Raw genomic sequence first — 19,484 nt, 5'->3', positions numbered from 1 at the left:
TAGCAACCAATAAGATGCTTGCTTTTAAACAGGTGATAACTAAATGCTTCCTCCTGCTATAGGTTACTGCTCATGAGGAAACAGGGAGGCCTATGTATCAACATTTGGATTTTCGTAGTTTTAGAGCTTTAGGAAAAAACACACAGAAGAGAAAACCGCAACATTCAATTTGTCACACAAAAAACGCTTGTATTGTTGTATAAAGCCAACATATAAAAACCACAAAAACCTCTAAAACCACAAAGAAAAAAGGTCTTCCAGTTGTAAAGTTCTACATGATCAACAGGTTTTAGATGGTGCATTTTTTCATTCAGATTAGTTGTTGTTTTTGTTGCATAATAAATAGCAACAAAATCACGTTTTGTTTTTTTTTGCAACAAAATCAGGTTTTGGCATCAAAAAACCTGAACCAAAAAAAAAAAAGTTGAAAATAAATACACTTAGTGTATTTATTACATAACCCCATATGAATTATGAACCATTTTTTATTGCCAGTATATTCCTAATGTATGAATCCATTCCTAATTTGCAGTCTAAATTCATTTTGATCATTGTTAGAAAAAAGGACATGGCAAGGTACTTGCATATACTGTCCATGTACTTACTACAGCAGTACCAGAGCATAACCCTTTTCTTTGATTATAAATGTAAAAACTGACATTTTGGATTGTTACTCTGTATCACCTTGTTAATTTGTCAAGATGAAGCAGTACAATCCAAAATGGTTGCTGTAAAGTTGTAAGTGGGAAAAAAGAAAAGCAAATGCTTCTGCTCTAACTTGTAAGAAAGTGTTTAAAAGCATTCAGTCATAATTTTTATGGTACAGTTTTTATTAGTATATTACTGTTTACATAGCAAATAATTCACTCTACCATTTAAAATTGTATTCAGTCGGCAATACACAATAGAACTGCTTTCAGATTAGCTATTGTTTCTCCTACTCAATGTAACTGCATGATTCATGACTTGGCTGAACTATAAAATTATGCATTTTGTAAAAAACATGCTTTCCCATGAGAGAATCCCTTTAAACTGTAGCAATGTCAGGGGCACAGAGGTGAATACATAACAAAATATATTGGTGGGCTTCTGGAGATCAGCGATGGTGTGCCTGTTCACAAGAGCCGTGTGTGATCCCTAAAACCAGGATTATAATCCCAACTATAATGATATGCAGACCTGTGGTGTCGCCTTCTGCACATGCTCTATGCCCTGGGCATGGTGTTCGGGAAATGGAGGCGCCTCTGACATCACCTACCACTTTAGAGACAGAATTCAAGATGAATTACTGAGAGAAAAGGAAGAAACGGAGCAGTGCAATTTTAAAAAGCCTTTTAATATTGCATTAAGTTTACATTGGCCTTTTCTTGTCCTTTAAGAAATGCCATCATATGCGGATTAGAAGATGGGTTGAAACAAGAAAGGGCAGCCAAGGCAGATTAGACAAAACCAAAGACCTTTTAAAAATATGTAAACAAAGGCAACCTAAGCCTATGAAGCGGACAGCTGTATTTAGTCTTTAAGGGAGTTATTTAAACTGGTGATAAAAACCAATAAAGCTGATATTTTCAAGAAGCGTGATATAGTTGTCGCTAAAAAATTATTCCATTTTATAGCAGTATAGACTGCAAACTTAAATATTTGCAAAACATTTGTGTCCAATTTACTACAGTAACCTGGGGTTTTCCAGATAAGGAGTCTTCTGTAAGTTTGATCACCATAATTTAAGTCTACTAAAAAACATTTAAATATTAATTTAAGACAATAAGATTGATTAAACCTTAATTGGGATCAGGTACAAGACACTTTTATAACAGACAAAAAGGAAATCATTTTTAAAAACAAGAAATACTCAATTAAAATGGGGTCTATGGGAGATAGACCTTCCCATAATTCGGAGCTTTCTGTATAACTGATCATATACGTGTACATTTTTTAAAATCCTTTTATTTAGATGTACTGTATGTCCTGTTTCTGTACTTTCATTGTATTTTCTCCTGCTAATAAAGTGTTGGCTCCAAGAACACACTGTTCGCAGCCTAGGAGGAAAAAAATAATGTGCCAAGTACAAAGTCAGGCATGGACTAATAAAACAGACCAGCTGACACCCATTGGGCATTTTTTTTTTCTTACACCAGGCATGTCCAATCAGCATTGCCGCACAGGATGGACAACCCTGCTTTATGGAAACCTGTACTGGTTCTCATTTTCTGCTCTTAACACTTTCAAGAGCACATAAAACCTTCATTTGTCACGGAGCTTATGAGACAAACATTCTTGCATGGAAATAAGTGAAAACAGAGCATGAGAGAAATAAATGGGCAAATGTGCCTGCAGTGTTAAAGCAATATGCTACTTGTTTTCTATCCTACACCAGCCTGAACATCCACGTTCATTTAAAGGTTATATATATATTATATTTCCCCACTGATTGGCGGTTGGTATCTCCGCCCCCTTTTTCTAACCTGGAACTGCAGTTACCCAGTGACTAACTCTGCACCCTAGGATTAATAGTGGGTGAGTGTGCCCACTTTTTCTAACCTTGAGTTGAAGTCACCCAGTGACAAACAGTGGTCACCCTGGCATAAATAATGTGAGAATGACAGCATTTTAAATTTAAACCAATAAAATTCAATGGATGAAATCTGATTGGCTGTTAGTGGCCCAACCCACTTTTCCTATTTTTGAACTGCAGTCCCCCAGTGACCAACTGAGAGAAGATTGAGAGCATTTTTACACTTTTACACTTGAAGTTTATAGGTGAAATCTGATTGGCTGTTGTTGGCCCCACATACTTTCTAAACTTGGAACATAGTCACCCAGTGACAAACTGTCACTGGGTGACAGTTTTGGGTTTGGGGACCCTAACATTAAACATACGAGAATGGCAGCAGTTAAAATTTCCCCACTGAAAACAATAAAATAAATCTGATTGGCTTTTGGTGGCCCCGCCCACTTTTTTCTAGCCTTGAGTTCGTAGTCACCCAGTGATTGACTGTGCAAAGTTTGGGAACCCTGGTGTTAATACTGTGAGAATGGCAGCAGCTTGAATTTCCCCAATAAAATTCAATAGGTGAAATCTGATTGGCTGTTGGTGGCTGTGCCCACTTTTCAAAACTAAAACTGCAATCCCCTAGTGACCAACGGTGAAAAGTTTGAGGACCCTGGTGTTAATACTGTGAGAATTGCAGCAGGTTGAATTTCCCCATTGAAAGTCAATAGTTAAAATCTGATTGGCTGTTGATGTCTCTGCCCACTTTTTCTAACCTTGAACCGCAGTTACCTGGTGCCTAACCCTGCAAAGTTTGGGGACTCCGGTGTTATTACTGTGAGAATGGCAGCAGCTTGAATTTTCGCCAATAGGTAAAAATCTGATTGGCTTTTAATTGCTCCGCCCACTGTTGGGCATCCAACAATCATCATATTTTAATTCAGGCTGACCCCATGATTATGTTATTCAAGTTTGGGGGGGGAGAAGCTTCAAAGCTGTAAGAGTGGCAGCAGTTTGAAAATCTTCCCTGTCAAAGTCAATGGGAAAATTGGGGTGTTCGGAGCGGCGTCACAAAAAGACGGGGGGCGGGATCACTTAGAAAAGCACAAGCAACCTGCTCCACTATTGGGCGAAGAAGTGTGGGGAGTTTAGGTGTTGTACCCCTAAAACTGTAGGAGGAGTAGCGTTTAGAAAATGGGGGGAGCTAAGAATAGGAGAAGAAAAAGCGGAAGAATAAGCTGAAGTTTTTCAACCCAACATAATAATTAAAAAATAAATCTGCTTGAGATGGCCTTCCTGTAATTCTAAGTTTTATGGACATAGGGTTTCTGGATAATAGACCCTGTACCAAAATATGATAAGGAGAGTCTGCTGCTCTTCAGATTTGGCAGGTCTACAAATCCTAGTATCTCATAAGCAGCCAACGTGCTTTCTTACTGTGTCAGTTTTAAATGTATTTGTATATTTGTATGTATACATTATACACATACTGGTGCAAACAGAATGCTCTCATTACCAACTATGAGGCTGTATATTTCTGATTAAGCAGGACTAGATTTAGCAAGTGAATACAAGGAGTGGTTAGAATGCTATATATTTAATCAGTTAGCGCAGTGGCAATTCTGCTTGTAAAAAGGCTTGTTTCGTTTTTATCCAGTACATTCAGGATAGTAAACTTCATTAAATACACATAAACTTTATTTTACCCTGATGAAATATAACCTTGTGGCCTTAAATAAAATGGAATTGTGGGAATAAATGTTGCATTGTGGGCAAAAAGCATGTTGACTCATGTCTGAAATTTCACACAAATAACCCCTTATGAGTGAGAGACCGAGTAGGGAAGTTAGAAGGGCAGTCTGTTAGTTACCCAAGTGTTACCCGATGTGTGCAGGGACACAAATTTGCCATACACAGGCCAATTCTAGCTTCCGATATCGGTCATTTAGACCAATTCACCAGCTTACAGGCCCGTGTATGGGCACAAAAGACAGGCCTGCCCGGCCAACATCTGGCCTGAAATCGGCCAGATCTCGATCGGGCAGATTTGATTTTTATGTCAGATCAGGGACCACATTGGCTCGTTGATGCAGCACCCGAACCGACAGCGTCTATCCCCGGCGTTCTAAGTGAGTGAATCTTACCATGTATGCCTGCCTTTAGGATAGAGAGAGATAACCCTTGGAATAAACCTAGAGGGCTTATAACAGTGGGGCTGACTGCAATGACTATCTGTACATGTGTCATCTATATAAATTGCTAACTATGCACCGCAATTGTGTAAGGTTGCATCCCCAGCAAAAGCATAAATATCAAGAAACATCAAGTTAACATTTAGGAAATTACTGTGCTACTGGAAGGAGTGTGTAGGGAAATCCGTATGGAAGCCCTTTCTTAAATTTGTCAGAGAGCTACCTAAAGCTGGCCATACACGCACCGATAATATCATGTATGGCCAGTGTATTCGGTGCGTGTATGGCAAGTCGACCGGTATCGCAGGAGGCTGCTGATATCGGTCGACTCGCCGATCGGCCAGGTCAAAAGATTTTGATCATAGAGGGCGCCTGAGCAAAATCTGCCGTCAGAGCTGAATCAGCAGAAGGAGGTAGAAATCCTATTGTTTCTACTGCCTTATCTGCCGTTTCAGCCCTGAAGGTTAGTGGCAGGTCTGACGATCACAGGTCGCCACGTGTGTGGCCACCTTAAGAGAAAGCCTCATATAAAAGTGGGGAGTCATCAGGATTTGGATTCAATAGTAAAACAATAGGTATAATAAAGAATCCTACTCTGATCTAAATATCTCTTGTTTTTCTTGTTTCTGTGCTAAACAGGGCACATACTAAACCAACTCCATGTTTAGTCCTTGTAGATTTCCAGATTTCAGATCACCCCCCCTGCATAATTGACGTCTGCTAACAAAAAAAACATAACGAAAGGGTGAAGGGAGGGAGTTGAATACCCGTAATCTAACAATCTACCTCGGAAGCACCAAACATGGAGTAGTTTCACTTCCGCCATTTGAAGTGTTTCACTCAAGAAATAACAAAAACAAATAATTTTTTTTTCGTGTGATGGAAACAATAAGCAAAAAGTATGCTCAGCACAAGCCATATTCAATGAGCTCACGTTGAACAAGGGAGAATCCTGTTCTTGCATGATTTTCTTGCATATTTAGTGGCATATTTAGTAAGAAAACAGCATGAAAATAGAAGGCATAAATGCAAAGGAATACGAAGAATAAATGTCATGGATTAAACAGAGCATTGAGTGTGACAGCAGGCGGTAACACAGGCAGCATTGTTTGTGTATTACAACAAATTACACATCCCAAGCAGGCTCTTTTGGTAGAGGGGTAGGTTACAATATTGCAGCAAATTAATAAAAAAACAGTTTCGTTTCTTTTCTTAAATAACAACAGACAATGTCTCCATTCATTTCATTTTAATGTACTGACAGAGTATAAAAATATATACATGATAACACCCCTAGACTAATACCCACATTATAACTGATATTATTACAGGCATGGGATCTATTATCAGGGAACCCATTTCCCATAACTAATTCCCTTTGCCTCTGTAATAATAAAACAGCAGCTTGTTCTTGAAGCTGAAAGGAATGTTGCTCCAAATTAGAGAAAGACCCTATTCCCAAGTATTCCAGATTCCATGCGTATACCTTTTGTTAATACAATAGTCCTTGCTCAGCACTTACTGTTTTTTCCAAGTGGAATAGTATCACAGTATCTAAACTGTATAAGGGTGATGTCCCACAGATTAGTCGCCCACGGTTAATCCCAGCTATGGTTGGTGACCAATCTTCCCAAAATGCCTTTCCACTGGTAATGAATCGCTGGTGGAAAGGCACCAATCTTCCCAAAATGCCTTTCCACTGGTAATGAATCGCTGGTGGAAAGGCACCAATCTTCCCAAAATGCCTTTCCACTGGTAATGAATCGCTGGTGGAAAGGCATAAGCATTGCTGCAAAAATTCCTGGACGAAGAGACTTGTGTGACCGTGGAAAAGATGGTGGAAAAGTATTTCAGGGAGAACAGTCACCTGCAGTAGCCAAAATGTAACCGCAGGCGACTAATCTCACTGTGGGCCATCACCCTAAAGTAGTAATCCATAACCAGGGGCTCGCAAGATGTTGCTCACCAACACCTTGTTGCTCCCCGTAGCCTCAATGCAGGTGGTTATTTTTTAATTTCTCAGAGCTAATGCCTCACCTCCTCATCAAGGTGGAAGCAGGACTATAGAACTAAACAGATAATGCTTTTATTAGTAAGACAAAGGTGGTAATTTACCAAGACCATTAGCTTAACTGCAAGAGCAAAAATATGCTACCTAGTGCTTATTCAAAAAGCATTTGCGCCAGGGGTTTGCATGTGCTCAGAGCAGAAAATAATCAAGCAAGAGGTGTGGAGCAGAGCTCTGGCATATGCAAGGCAGCCCTGTCTCCTTTATGCCCAGTGCCCGCTAGTGCTCCCTAGCTTCCTAACGCAGGCCAGGTTGTATTATTCGGTGGAATGCAGGTTGCAGAAAACATGGCCGATTGTTTCTTAAACTTTGCAGCCTGAATTGTCCTTGATTTTGTGGTAGGCCTATGGCATCCAGGTACCCTACTCATCTTGGGAATATGGTTAACCATGCTGTTACCACTTTCTGTGCTTGCTTTGCCATGGAATAGAATGGAGAGAATAACAGGAGCTTTTTGTTGCTGTGCCTTGCCTTTAGGAAAGTTGTAGCCACAAATCTCCACATGACATAAGCTCTGAAGAGCTCAACCTCTGGAAAGAAAGTCACAGAAAGCAATTCACTGCTCACTTGTTCTGTGGAGAAGGAGTTACTGTTCTGACGGCTCTTAGAACTCCCAACTCACAGCTAAAAACCACAGTACATGATTTAACCCCTTACCTGCCAGGTGCCTTTGATCTTGCGGCACGATTAAACCTCTGGCACTGTCAGTCAGGTCCTACATCGAGCACCATAGATTTTAGGATCGACGGTTGGCTCTCGGTAAAAGCAAAGCTTTATAATAGAGACAATTGCGAAAATAGCATACTTGTGGTTTCTGTTTAATCTGTTAATAAAGGAAGACAACAAAAGCTGACACAAATAACTCCCTTTGAAAGTAATGCAACTCTTTTTCTTTAGAGATCTTTGGGATGTGCCTCTCAGCTTCATATGCGTCAAGTAGAAATGTGAAATGTGATTACCCAGCCGACTCAGCCTATAGTTACACAAGCACAGGTTCTTATGGGATATCATGTGAAGGGAACTAGTAATAACAAAGGCTGTGCTTATTAGAAGGGAAGAGTATTAAAAAGACCTACATTTTACTGGGATCACTGCCAAATATGAAATAAAAAATAAAGAAACCAAAGCTATTCATAAGTTGTTGGGTTCACTTTAAATAGAATGTCCACCTGTTTACACATATCTAGAATGAATGCTTCACGTTCTTTCAAAATATGTGCAGCTCCATTCACTGTCAGCAAAACTATTGCAACATTACCCAGTGTGACAGAATGGCAGGAGTTCATGCACAACACTGGAGGAATTTAACATTAAAAAAAAAAAATTATATACACCTTATATATATGTATATTGAGCATAGTTAGTGTTGCAAACACAACCACCAATCAAATGTCTTACTGGAAAGGCAGTAATCCTGTGTCACAGTGGGCCACAGACACAACGGTGTCCCCTCAAGCATTTTATAAAAGACACAGTGGTGGTCTCCCCTAAGCACTGCATAAAAGACACAGTGGTGGCCTCCCCTAAGCACTGCATAAAAGACACAGTGGTGGCCCCCCCAAGCATTTTATGTAAGACACAGAGCTGGTTCTCTCAAGCATTTCATGACAGACAAATGTTGCCCCCAAGCATTTCATGACAAACACAGCAATGGTCCCCAAGTATTTTATGAAAGACATGGGGACTTTCCAAGCATTCCATGACATTCACTCTCCAAGCTTCTACTCTTTAGGCAGTTTTATTTGTTTTATACAGCGTCACAGCATGGCCCAGCATGAAAACGAGACATTGAAGGGGCTAACCAGGACAGAGGGCTGGGTGCCAAAAATTGTGACTGCCTCATGAAAAACTGGAGAGTTAAGAGACGTATAAATGTAATAAATTAATTAACACTATTACATATAGAACTGCAATTTTTTTTAATTCATATTTGTCAATGTCTTTATTGAATTCCACCCTGTATACTAAAACACAGTTGGGTTATGTGGTTGCTTACTAGATCAAAAGATACAGCTCATCACATGGTAATACACATAATCTAGAAATTCCAAACCAGATCTAAGGTGCATCTTGCTGGGCCTGCTCTGCCCCCACCAACACTGATCCTGCCCAGGTCCTACCCCAGATGGTGCTCCCTGTTTCTCTGCTTGTGAAGATCTCGGGTGACTATTCTATGCTTATCAATGATATGGTCAAATTATTATTAGGGTGCAAACTATTGACAGCAAGTGACAGACTGTGGGTGACTGGGTAAGGGGGTTAAGACATGTTTAATGTCTACATGTTGTTACAAAACAAATTAACAGTTAACTTATTAAGCAACAACTGTTGACAGAGAAATGTACCAAAAATGTTCACTGCAGACCCTCCGTTCTGGTATTCGGATTCTGTCTTGGACCGGTCACTTTCTATTCCCGTGCTACAATAAGCTACATGTTAGCACACAATGTTCTAGCTGTTTTGTCTTCACTAATGCAGTAATATCACTCAAGACATTCAAGCAATTAAGTTTAAGTGGATGCGACACCGAGAAAGTTTCAGCATAATTGTTTAATATTCTGACATTCATTAAACCGTGTATGTTGCACTTGCTCGGAGATGCAAGGTACCATGCTTATGCTTCACATCATTTGAAATCCACTCATAAAACGAAGCCTATAATCCCTCACTTTATAATTTATAAGAGGAAGAACGCAAAGGATAAAATTAAAAGGTCCTCCTTCCCTGCCCTGGCACACAGAATGAGCTATGGGGTGCTGGCATCTCGGCTTACCTGCATGGAGCAAACAATGTGCTCACACCTCCGACACTTTCCGGGGTTATATGCTTTCATCTGAGCAGCAGCCTTGCCTCAGGCAACTTCTAAATCTATATGGGGTTGAAAGAAGTAAAGGAAAGAAACAGGACCGGGGGGGGGGGGGGGGTAGGAGTGTAAGGGTAGAGTGGCACCGCTGAGAACAGTGGGAGGAAGACAGCAGTGCTGAGAAAGTGGGTGCCTCAAAGAAATCTGCATGAAAATTGAAGATTTACAGAAGGTAAATTAGGGATGATTTAACTAAACTCAATATCATCCACGCACAAAACAGTAGAGCAAAAAAGAGCAACTGGCATTATTAGTGTCACTCAATGTACAACTTGACAATTAAAAACAGTAATTTGCATGTATTCATGCCGGTTTGTGGCCCGCGGACATATTGTGGTACTTGTGGGCAACAGCACATCCAGAGCTGCATCCACATAATTTTCCTCAGGAAAAGAAGTATCATCTGGCAGATTTATCGTGTTTGTCTGCACCACGTGCATTCTATTATTGAGTTCTGCATAAGATCTTCCTGGTTTTTCTCAAGAATAAGCAATAAAACAGCCACTGTTATCTTAATTTCCTTCCCATTATAGATAAAGGCAATCCTGGTGTCCATGGCACGCACAAGCAACTCTCTACACAGACACTTCAGGTATCCAGAAGGGTTATTATAAAGTGACGGTTCATCAGATCCATTGGGGAACACTCCTTTTTAGTATGTACATATGGTGTCTCATGAGCAAACAAATTATTTATTATGCATATTACAGCCAATACCCTTAACAGTCATTTTATCTGCTATTTTTAAAGGAACAGTAACACCAAAAAATGAAAGTGTATTAAAGTAATTACAATATAATGTACTGTTGCCCCACATTGCTACAACTGGTGTGTTTGCCTCAGAAAGACTACTATAGTTTATATAAGTAAGCTGCTGTGTAGCCATGGGGGCAGCCATTCAAAGGAGAAAAGGCACAGGTTACTTAGCAGATAACAGATAAACCCCCATTATATGGGGCTTATCTACTAGTTATCTGCTATGTAACCTGTGCCTTTTCTCCTTTTTTCCAGCTTGAATGGCTGCCCCCATGGCTACACAGCAGCTTATTTATATAAACTATAGTAGTCTTTCTGAGGCAAACACACCAGTTGTAGCAATGCAGGACAACACTACATTATATTGTAATTACTTTTATACACTTTCATTTTTTGGTGTTACTGTTCCTTTAATCTGCTAAGCATTTTCTACTGTAACTACAAGATGACAAGGGCAGACAAGTATTGCAGCATTTTAAAACGTTTGTTAGCCAAAGGGCAAAAAGATGAAAACAATGTGCAAAAGCACAATCACATATCTAGAGACACACACATTGTTCTTTCCCATGTGTTGTCATGTCAGCTGTGAGGTGTAACACAATTATTACTAAGCATATTGTTTGCGTCCATATAAAATCCAAGGAGCATCCACTATCAGCAGAAAGTGTGCCAACTGGGTTTGTGGCACAGCATGAAAATGCAAGCTCCGCATCTTTCTGCAGAGATAGTGCCAAGTATTCAGTCATTACAACATGCATAGCAGTTGTTGGATAAAATCCATATTTCCCACGAACCTTACTTAAACCCTCCATACACAAATCATGCCTCTGAAGATCAAAGACTGAAAAAGCAACGAGGGGAGAAAGAGCCTTGTCTCAGACAGCACTTTACCAGGGGTGGAAAATAGCTGGTAACTTTAAGAACTAAATCTATGTTTTTGATAACCAGAAATTGGTTACACTTATATTCCCATCCCACCCCTGCACCAGGTGCAAGCGCAGAAGGGGTTGGGGGGCCCAGCATCTGGTGCCTTGAAATACTGTTTGTACTATTCCTGAATTACAGGAAAGCCATCTCCCATCGAGTTTATTTCAAGCAAATAATCATTTTTAAAAATGATTTCCCTTTTCTCTGTAATAATACAAAAGTAGCTTGTACTTTTGGTAACTAAGCTGCAAGAATCCACATTGGTGGTAAAACAATCCAATTAGACTTATTGATTGTTTAAAAGGTTTTTAGCAGATATAAGGTATAGACATCAAAATTACAAAAATCCCCCTTATCTGGAAAACCCCAGGCATTCCGGATAATAGATCCTATACCTGTAAAGAAAAACTCCATTGAGGTCTACTGCAATAGTTTTTTCAGCTAAAAATAAAAAAACATCACAGGTAATAACCATATGCCAGCGCAGGCAAAGGACCTGGTGTTTTCTGCATAACAAGTCTTTCCACTTTATGGATTACCATACTTTAAACATTAAATACACCCAATAGGATTTATTAAAGCTTAGCTGGTATCAAATACAAGGTACGGTTTTGTTATTACAGGTATAGGACCCGTTATCTGGAATGCTCAGGACCAAGGGTATTCCAGATAAGGGGTCTTTCCATAATTTGGATCTCCATACCTTAAGTCTACTATAAAATCAATAAACCAATTGTTTTGCCTGCAATAAGAATTAATTATATCTTAGTTGGGATCAGTTACAAGGTACTGTTTTATTATTACAGAGAAAAAGGAAATCAGTTTTAAAATTCTGAATTATTTGCTTATAATGGAGTCTATGGGTGACAGGCTTTCCGTAATTAGGAGCTTTCTGGATAATGGGTTTCCGGATAAGGGATCCCATACCTGTACAATGAAAAAGGAAATCATTTTTAATAATGGCAATTAATTTACTAAAATGGATTTTATGGGAAGAGCCTTCCTGTAATTTAGATCTTTCTGGATAGTGAGTTTGCAGATAACAGATCCTATACCTGTAAAATATTCTGAAACTAAAAAACATCTTTGATAAAAAAGGATGATACAAGTGCAGGTCAAAGGAGAGAAAGAGGGAAATTCTTAGAATTAAAACACTAGAGCATGCACATGAAACAACAAATGAAATATTAACAAGTCACTATCCATGACATTATACATGCAATGACACTGTTGGGTTATAGTTAATCTACAGCCAACTTTTAATGAGCAAACTGCCAACTCATACATTCACAAGCCCATTGGGGCGATACAGTATGTCACAATTCCTTTGCAGATAACCTCTTACACAAGCCAAATTCCACAGAGGACATAAATCGCGTATCAACATAACTTGTGTTTGTCAGTGCATAAAACAAAGGATCTAAAATGCCCTTGCCAAAGCAGCTTAAATATCGACACTTCTTATTGTACTCCCACGTCCTTTAAAGTTGATCCTCCTTTCTCAATCTCTATGCAGGCGAAAGAGTAGAAGATAATATTACAAAACTTTAAAACCTAAAAACAATTTCATACTTCCAATGCCATCAAATAAATACCATAAAATATAGCATTTTTCTAGCCCAAGGTTTTGATAGTGAACTGCAATATTTTCAAATGTTTCCCCCTTCTACTGAATACTTGGGAGCCAGAATGTGTAATAATTTGGAGCAGCCATACGTGGTCTGCCAAGATGCTTACTCTTAGGATTAGTGTGCTGTAAAGGATCAAGGGGCTGTAATCCTAATATTCTGGTCAACAAGTAGAGCACTGCCAGACCTGAAAGTTATTGTTCCAAGAAAAATAAAATACAACAGGTACTGCTCTGCATTTCTTTTACATGGGGGTGGGATATTATGAATATTTCAACCCAATTTATAGTTGTATTATTACCAAAAATTCAATTTTGTCAACTCTTCCCATTTCATTAAAAAAGAGAGATAAAAAAAGAGAGTAATGTAGGGACCACAGCTGCTTTCTTCAACAGAAAGTGCCAGAAGATGGATCTGCTGTACTTGAATGTTGTGACAGATGTGCTGCAGATAATGAACGAAAGATAAGAAACAGCCATGAGAAGTAGAAGGTTCCCCAGAGAAAAATACAAATATCTCTAAATAAATGGAGACAAAAAAAAGTTTAGCATGTATAGAGCTGTGGAGTAGGAGTCATGGAGTCAGAATCAATTTTAGGTACCTGGAGTCGGCAAAAATGTACCAACTCTGATTTCTAAGAAATTTTAATGAAACAAAATACAATGTTAGAATGCCCTATTTCACAGACATAAGTCACAATAAAGTACTTCTCTGTTTTAAAAATAAAGCCCAGCATGTAGTTGTTTCACTAGTGTGAAGTCCAGCTGAGCTATTATAACTTTATTGTTTTCATTTTGTGCGTTTTGTTTAAACTTTAGGTTTAAGGAATGTTTGTAGTTTCCTTAATAAATAAAATAAATAAGCCACAATGGCATAAGCTTAGTTATAGATTTCAACCAAAACTTGAAAAGTATCCTTATCAATGTGGGCAGTAACAAGCTTGGATGTCCAATAGGGTAGTGCATCAGCTTCCTCGCCAGAAGTTCTTTGGTTTGCTCCCAAAAGCAGACACCATCTTCAAATAGCTTTAAAGTTGCTGAGCTTTGGCAGTGATGGAATGCCTTTTATGTTGTGTTCCTTCAACATGGAAAATACATTAGTATATAAAAGCAGAAGAGTTGGAGTCAGAGTCAGATGTTGAAGGATTTATGTATCACCTCAACAGTCCTGGGTATATTATGCATATATGGTCAAAGTGTGTACATATCTGCTGAAAAAGCACAGTGAAATTTTAAAGGGTAAATCAAGCCATTAAGCTCTACCTTCAGGGATGCTCAACACAGTTGTCCTGCTGCTGATGTAGCAGAATGGAGCATGGAGTGCAGCTTATGTACGTACTAGTGTACAGATTTATGTACAGTAATACTGCTTACAACCTTAATAGACTTTCAGTGCATCTTAATGATATATGCTTCTACGCTTGATCTACAGGGTCAATATTTGTCATTTACAGAGCACAGCAATGTAGTTTATTAACAAAAAATGTGTTTGTTTTTTCTTTTCATCGTAATACCAGTTAAAAGCAGTATTGCAGGACACCCCATCCCTAGAGTAGTGTATCTGTATGGTGCATGAAGTGAAAAGGAAGTGACTTGCAATTGTGTCCTTCACATTTAGTGGCTCACTTTAGAAAGGAAGCACAGTTAATATATACTGTTATGTGGTATGCATGCCATCATTTCTACACACTGACATTTAATCCATAATGTGCTGGGTCTTATGACCTAGCCACTTGCTGCCAGGTGAACCTAAAATTGAAGTATTTAAAGCACTGGCAAACTAAACTTTTATGCCGGCACTGTAGTCTCAATAGTGGGTTAAGACACTACTGTTACATCTGCTTTTAGTCTGTTTTATTTAAAGTGTAAAGATAAGCATTCACACAGGCACCAAAGGGTTTTAAATAAGAAGTATGCAATTTATACATACATTAGGCTTATAGCTTGAAGACTTCAGTATCACATTCCTTGGACTGACTGACAGACTTTCCTAAAAGCACATGCACCCTATTGCCAGTGAGACAGAACAGACATGGTACCCAGAGTGAGCATAGCTCAAAGTTACATGCATTTCATTTCAAGTAAGGCACAAATCAGCCAAAACGTATTTATTGTTGTATTTTTTTTTTTAATTCAAGGACAGAACCATGGGGAATGGTTTTGCTATCAATTTATGCTAGCTAGTTAATACCAAGGGCAAGGCTATGTCTAATTACAAAAGTAGCCAATTAAAAAAAAAAAAAAAAAAAAAAAAACTTGTTTAAATAGGATTCTAGGTAAAATGGCAATGCTGTATTTTGGAGCTTTCTGGATGACATTTTTTGGATAACAGTCTACTATACAGCTAATGCACATGGCTGTTTCTTGGCCTGCATTAACAGCTTGCTCCTCTGGTTGCACTGACAGGCACTGCAGACAAACGGAGCAGATTTCAGCACAAAAACATCCACTCTATGCGACTGCACCCAGAACGACAAGGTGTCTGTCAGTGCAGACAGAGAAGCAAGTAAATAGGCTGTTTCTTTGCCTGTGTTTATTCGTCGGCTGAGGAAAAGCCATTTGTGGCACTAACCTAAGACTAGCCTAAGGATGAAGACATGCCAAACACCAGATCTATAGCCTAATGGATTCAGTGTGATTTTAATTGATATTTGGTAAATCCCAGATAAGCCTTATTGCATGGTAAATGCATCATTAAAATAGATATCAACAGGAAAAAAAATACAGTAGTGAAAGCTTAAGGGTAACACTACAGGTAAGTAAGTGATGGCAAACAGAAGGATTTTCAGCTAAAAAACTAGCCAAAATCGTGCTCTGTACCCTCTCATTGACTTGAAAGAGAAACACCTGCCAGCCCCACTACTGCCACTTTTCAGCCCCAAAGCACTAACTGCCCCTTTCAGCATCCACCAAACACTGTTAAAAATAAAGCCACATGACCCAGGACTGTGTATTGAGTTTTAGTTTACCTAATACCTACCGAATAAGTAACACAACGGGAAGAGTGTACACTGGGAGGACTAGGAATACTGGATGAAAACCACTTTGTGGCATCACATATAAAGATTCAAATATTCCACTGTAATCAGGTTTCCCATGTTCTTGGTACTAAATGTAAAGCTGAGGGGACAAGCCCGCCAACCAATGAAATAATTGTTTATGAATATGAGACAAGAGGCAAGGCTTGATGGCATCATCATGGCAGTCTGATTGCATTGCATGAAACTTGATGAGCACAACAATGGGAAGAACAGGATCACATATTCACTCCACTCCACAGTACTCCACTCAGAATTCTTTTGCAGTATTCATTGTTAAGGTGTGTATCCTTGCACTGAAAGTTTAAAAACCAAGTCCTCCTGTACAATATACTCATGGCTTGTAACAGTCTCTTGGGGCTTTATAGCCCCAACATAAGACCCCAAAATTATCATTACACATAAGATATGGCTTCACACTTTCACAAGATATCAGGTTGAACTTATAGTATTAGAAGTCAGACCCACTGAACAGTTCTGTTGAGCTGGCCCTAATGTAGAACAAGCAGAAAATCACCTGAAAATACAGTTAACAGCAATATATAAGAACACAAGATGTAATCTTATTGTTTATATCAGCCATCCGGACAGCGAAACATTGAAGCAATTGGGGCCATTATTTACCTTCCAGTCTCCTGTAGGGTTTCAGAGTCTATGGGAATAATATGGTACATATGCTAAGTCCAGGAGTAGAGGAGGAGGGTGGATCCAAAAGAAAAGTAGACAGTAATTGGTAGTTTAATGGGGGGCTCCATAGAATATCTGGCTGTAGATACTGGCACCAAATGCTTTATATATACATACATATATAGCAAATATTTAGCTGGGCCTTTTCTTGCCACTTAATGTAATTTTTCACCAGTTCACCATGCAATAGTCTCCGGGACTAGGCTAGTGTTAACCCTGATGGCAGCTTACAGAGGGATGCAAGTAGCTGTTAATGTGATTTTGACAGATTTAAAAATTGGTGCCCAGTATACCCCCGTGATCCTTGTCAGGGGCATCAAATCTCCTGTGGGCAGTACATCTGCTGAACCTACACTAGAGCGGAGATTCAGACAGCAGCCTGGAGCTTCTCTGTTGGAGGAATGCAGAAACTGTAAAGCTTCAACTGAGTAGAGTTTGTGCCCATAACAGGAATACAGACACAGGGAAAAACATTGGGCACCAATGTTTCCTTGCTATACAACTCCTGCATCAGGTCTGCAAAATGTAATTTTAAATGTAATTACAGAACTCAGACATTTATAAAGGATTCTGTGACAGCAGCTTGACCTGTGAGATTGTTGTTTCGCAATGATACACTGCTGATCCATAGTCGCTAATTAAAAACATATGCTTTCCAACAGAGCATCACAGTCCAGCCTGCTGCCTTTTCAATACTACTCCCTGGATCTCCCCGTAACCTTTGGGTTGGATGCTGAGAGTTGAAGTTCAAGCACAGCTAGAAAGCCACAGGTTGGACAATATTATTATTTCAAGCCAACAAACAGAGCCAATCTGTGCTTTTCTTACAGCAAAGAACTGACAAAGGAAAGCGGAAACCTTATAAAAACAACGAGAACAATCAATGAGCAGTGCTGGCAGCGGTTAAACAAACCTTCCCTCCAGGACTTTCTCCTTACAGTAAAAACCTTGCATGTGGCCTCTCTCACCGAATTCCCGTACACAAATGAACAGGCAAGTGCAAGCTTCTACGCAAGCGTCAAGCTTATTGGGGCTCATTTACTGAGCAGCAGCACTTCATAGTGGGTGGAATGGGTGTGCTTTATAGAGCTCAGATTTTTTCGGTAAGATACAACTCTACTGGAGGGGCTACAATGATAGAGCCTACAGTGATAGAGCTTATAGTGATAGAGGCTACAGTGATAGAGGCTACAGTGATAGAGGCTACAGTGATAGAGGCTACAGTGATAGAGGCTACAGTGATAGAGGCTACAGTGATAGAGGCTACAGTGATAGAGGCTACAGTGATAGAGGCTACAGTGATAGAGGCTACAGTGATAGAGGCTACAGTGATAGAGGCTACAGTGATAGAGGCTACAGTGATAGAGGCTACAGTGATAGAGGCTACAGTGATAGAGGCTACAGTGATAGAGGCTACAGTGATAGAGGCTACAGTGATAGAGGCTACAGTGATAGAGCTTACAGTGATAGAGCTTACAGTGATAGAGCTTACAGTGATAGAGCTTACAGTGATAGAGCTTACAGTGATAGAGCTTACAGTGATAGAGCTCCTTGAATCCAACTACTAGGGGCCTCGGAAGCCCACAACAACAACCAACCCCATGCCATGGTCCCTGCACCTTATCCTTGTCAATGGGGCGCAGACTGCCTGACAAGAAGGCACAGGGCAGTACCTTTTGCATAAAGCACAAAAATGGGGTGCATAACAGCCATGCAAGTGCAGCCTGCACCCCTCAGCACACATTTTAAGACAAATTCCAGATCCAATAATAAAGAGAGCGCAGGGTTAACCAGCATTGGCTCCAGCATACATGTGGCATCACTGCACAAAGTCCCACTATGCTCAACACTGATTGGCTAGCATACCATAAAGGTCAAATAAAACCCGATCTGCGTTATTTAAATAGGCAATTAAGTCCCGTGAAATCATGTGTTTGGCTGAAGCAAAACAAAACGATGAGCCTATCTGTAGGCAGTCATTCAATAATCCCGGGCTCTTTCATTGGTAAAAGTGACTGTTACAAAGAAAAGATGCAACGTTACCGTGTCTGTCTCCTATTGCATCTGTACAGACGCAGAGTCACAACACCGATGCACAAAGCGCAAATAAGCTGCTGATGGGTTCAGGCACAGGATAGCAGTGAATTAAATCTGCTTTATTCAGCCTGCAGGAACAGCTCAGCCCTTTCCACTTCCTGGGGAGGGGGAGGGATCACTCGCACACATTATACCGCTTCTCCTTTTTTTTTCGATATTTTATTGGGATTTGAAGAGTATATTGGCGCCACCTAGCGACTGGCTGGAAATCGTGCTTGATTTATGAGTTTAGGGTTCATTAGGAGCAATACGGGTAATGAGGAGCGGCAGCTTATTGGCCAGTGAGTGCAGGTAAGGGATAGAGGGGAGGGCTCAGGGATTCTGTGAAAATGGATATAGGTATAGCCCCACCCCCCCACATTGAACAATAGAGCTTGCCTGGCAGGTCTCAGAAACATGAGGAGGGTATGGGGGCAGGGAGGTGGGCTTAAAAGCGGCAACCTGTAACACATAGAGCCAACCAACCTTTTTCCCGCGTTGTGTTTCAGAGAAGAACTTGCTGCGTATAGAGGAGGCAAAGAATCCGAATCAGGCAAAGAAAGTCTCTTCTCAAGGAAAAGCTAACGCTGGGCAAATTATCGCGCCCAAAAGTGACTAAAATCGCAACCAGACCAGTTGCTTCTTCTATATAAACGCACCAGCACTGGGAACGCTACAGCAGCTCCTCCCATGTACTCTTTGCTTTGATTCAATGGGTATAAATGTGCAGCAAAGTAATATCCTGGGGTATTATGAATG

The 19,484-nt window shown here is 39.9% G+C and overlaps 1 protein-coding gene across 5 annotated transcripts in view; it reads right to left on the bottom strand.

Annotated features, from left to right (window-relative positions):
* The window catches only part of fam110b (family with sequence similarity 110 member B), a 100,559-nt gene extending 81,651 nt beyond the window's left edge, over positions 1-18,908 (bottom strand). For all 5 annotated transcript variants that reach the window (XM_018095123.2, XM_004915187.4, XM_012965283.3 and 2 more), the window contains exon 1: positions 18,693-18,908. The gene's annotated coding sequence lies outside the window, so the exon portion shown is untranslated. The remainder of the gene's footprint in view (positions 1-18,692) is intronic.
* Between the last annotated feature and the right edge of the window lie 576 nt (positions 18,909-19,484).

This window comes from Xenopus tropicalis, chromosome 6, assembly GCF_000004195.4.
Source record: "Xenopus tropicalis strain Nigerian chromosome 6, UCB_Xtro_10.0, whole genome shotgun sequence".
Taxonomy (NCBI): domain Eukaryota; kingdom Metazoa; phylum Chordata; class Amphibia; order Anura; family Pipidae; genus Xenopus; species Xenopus tropicalis.
This window is presented reverse-complemented; position numbering and strand designations above follow the sequence as displayed.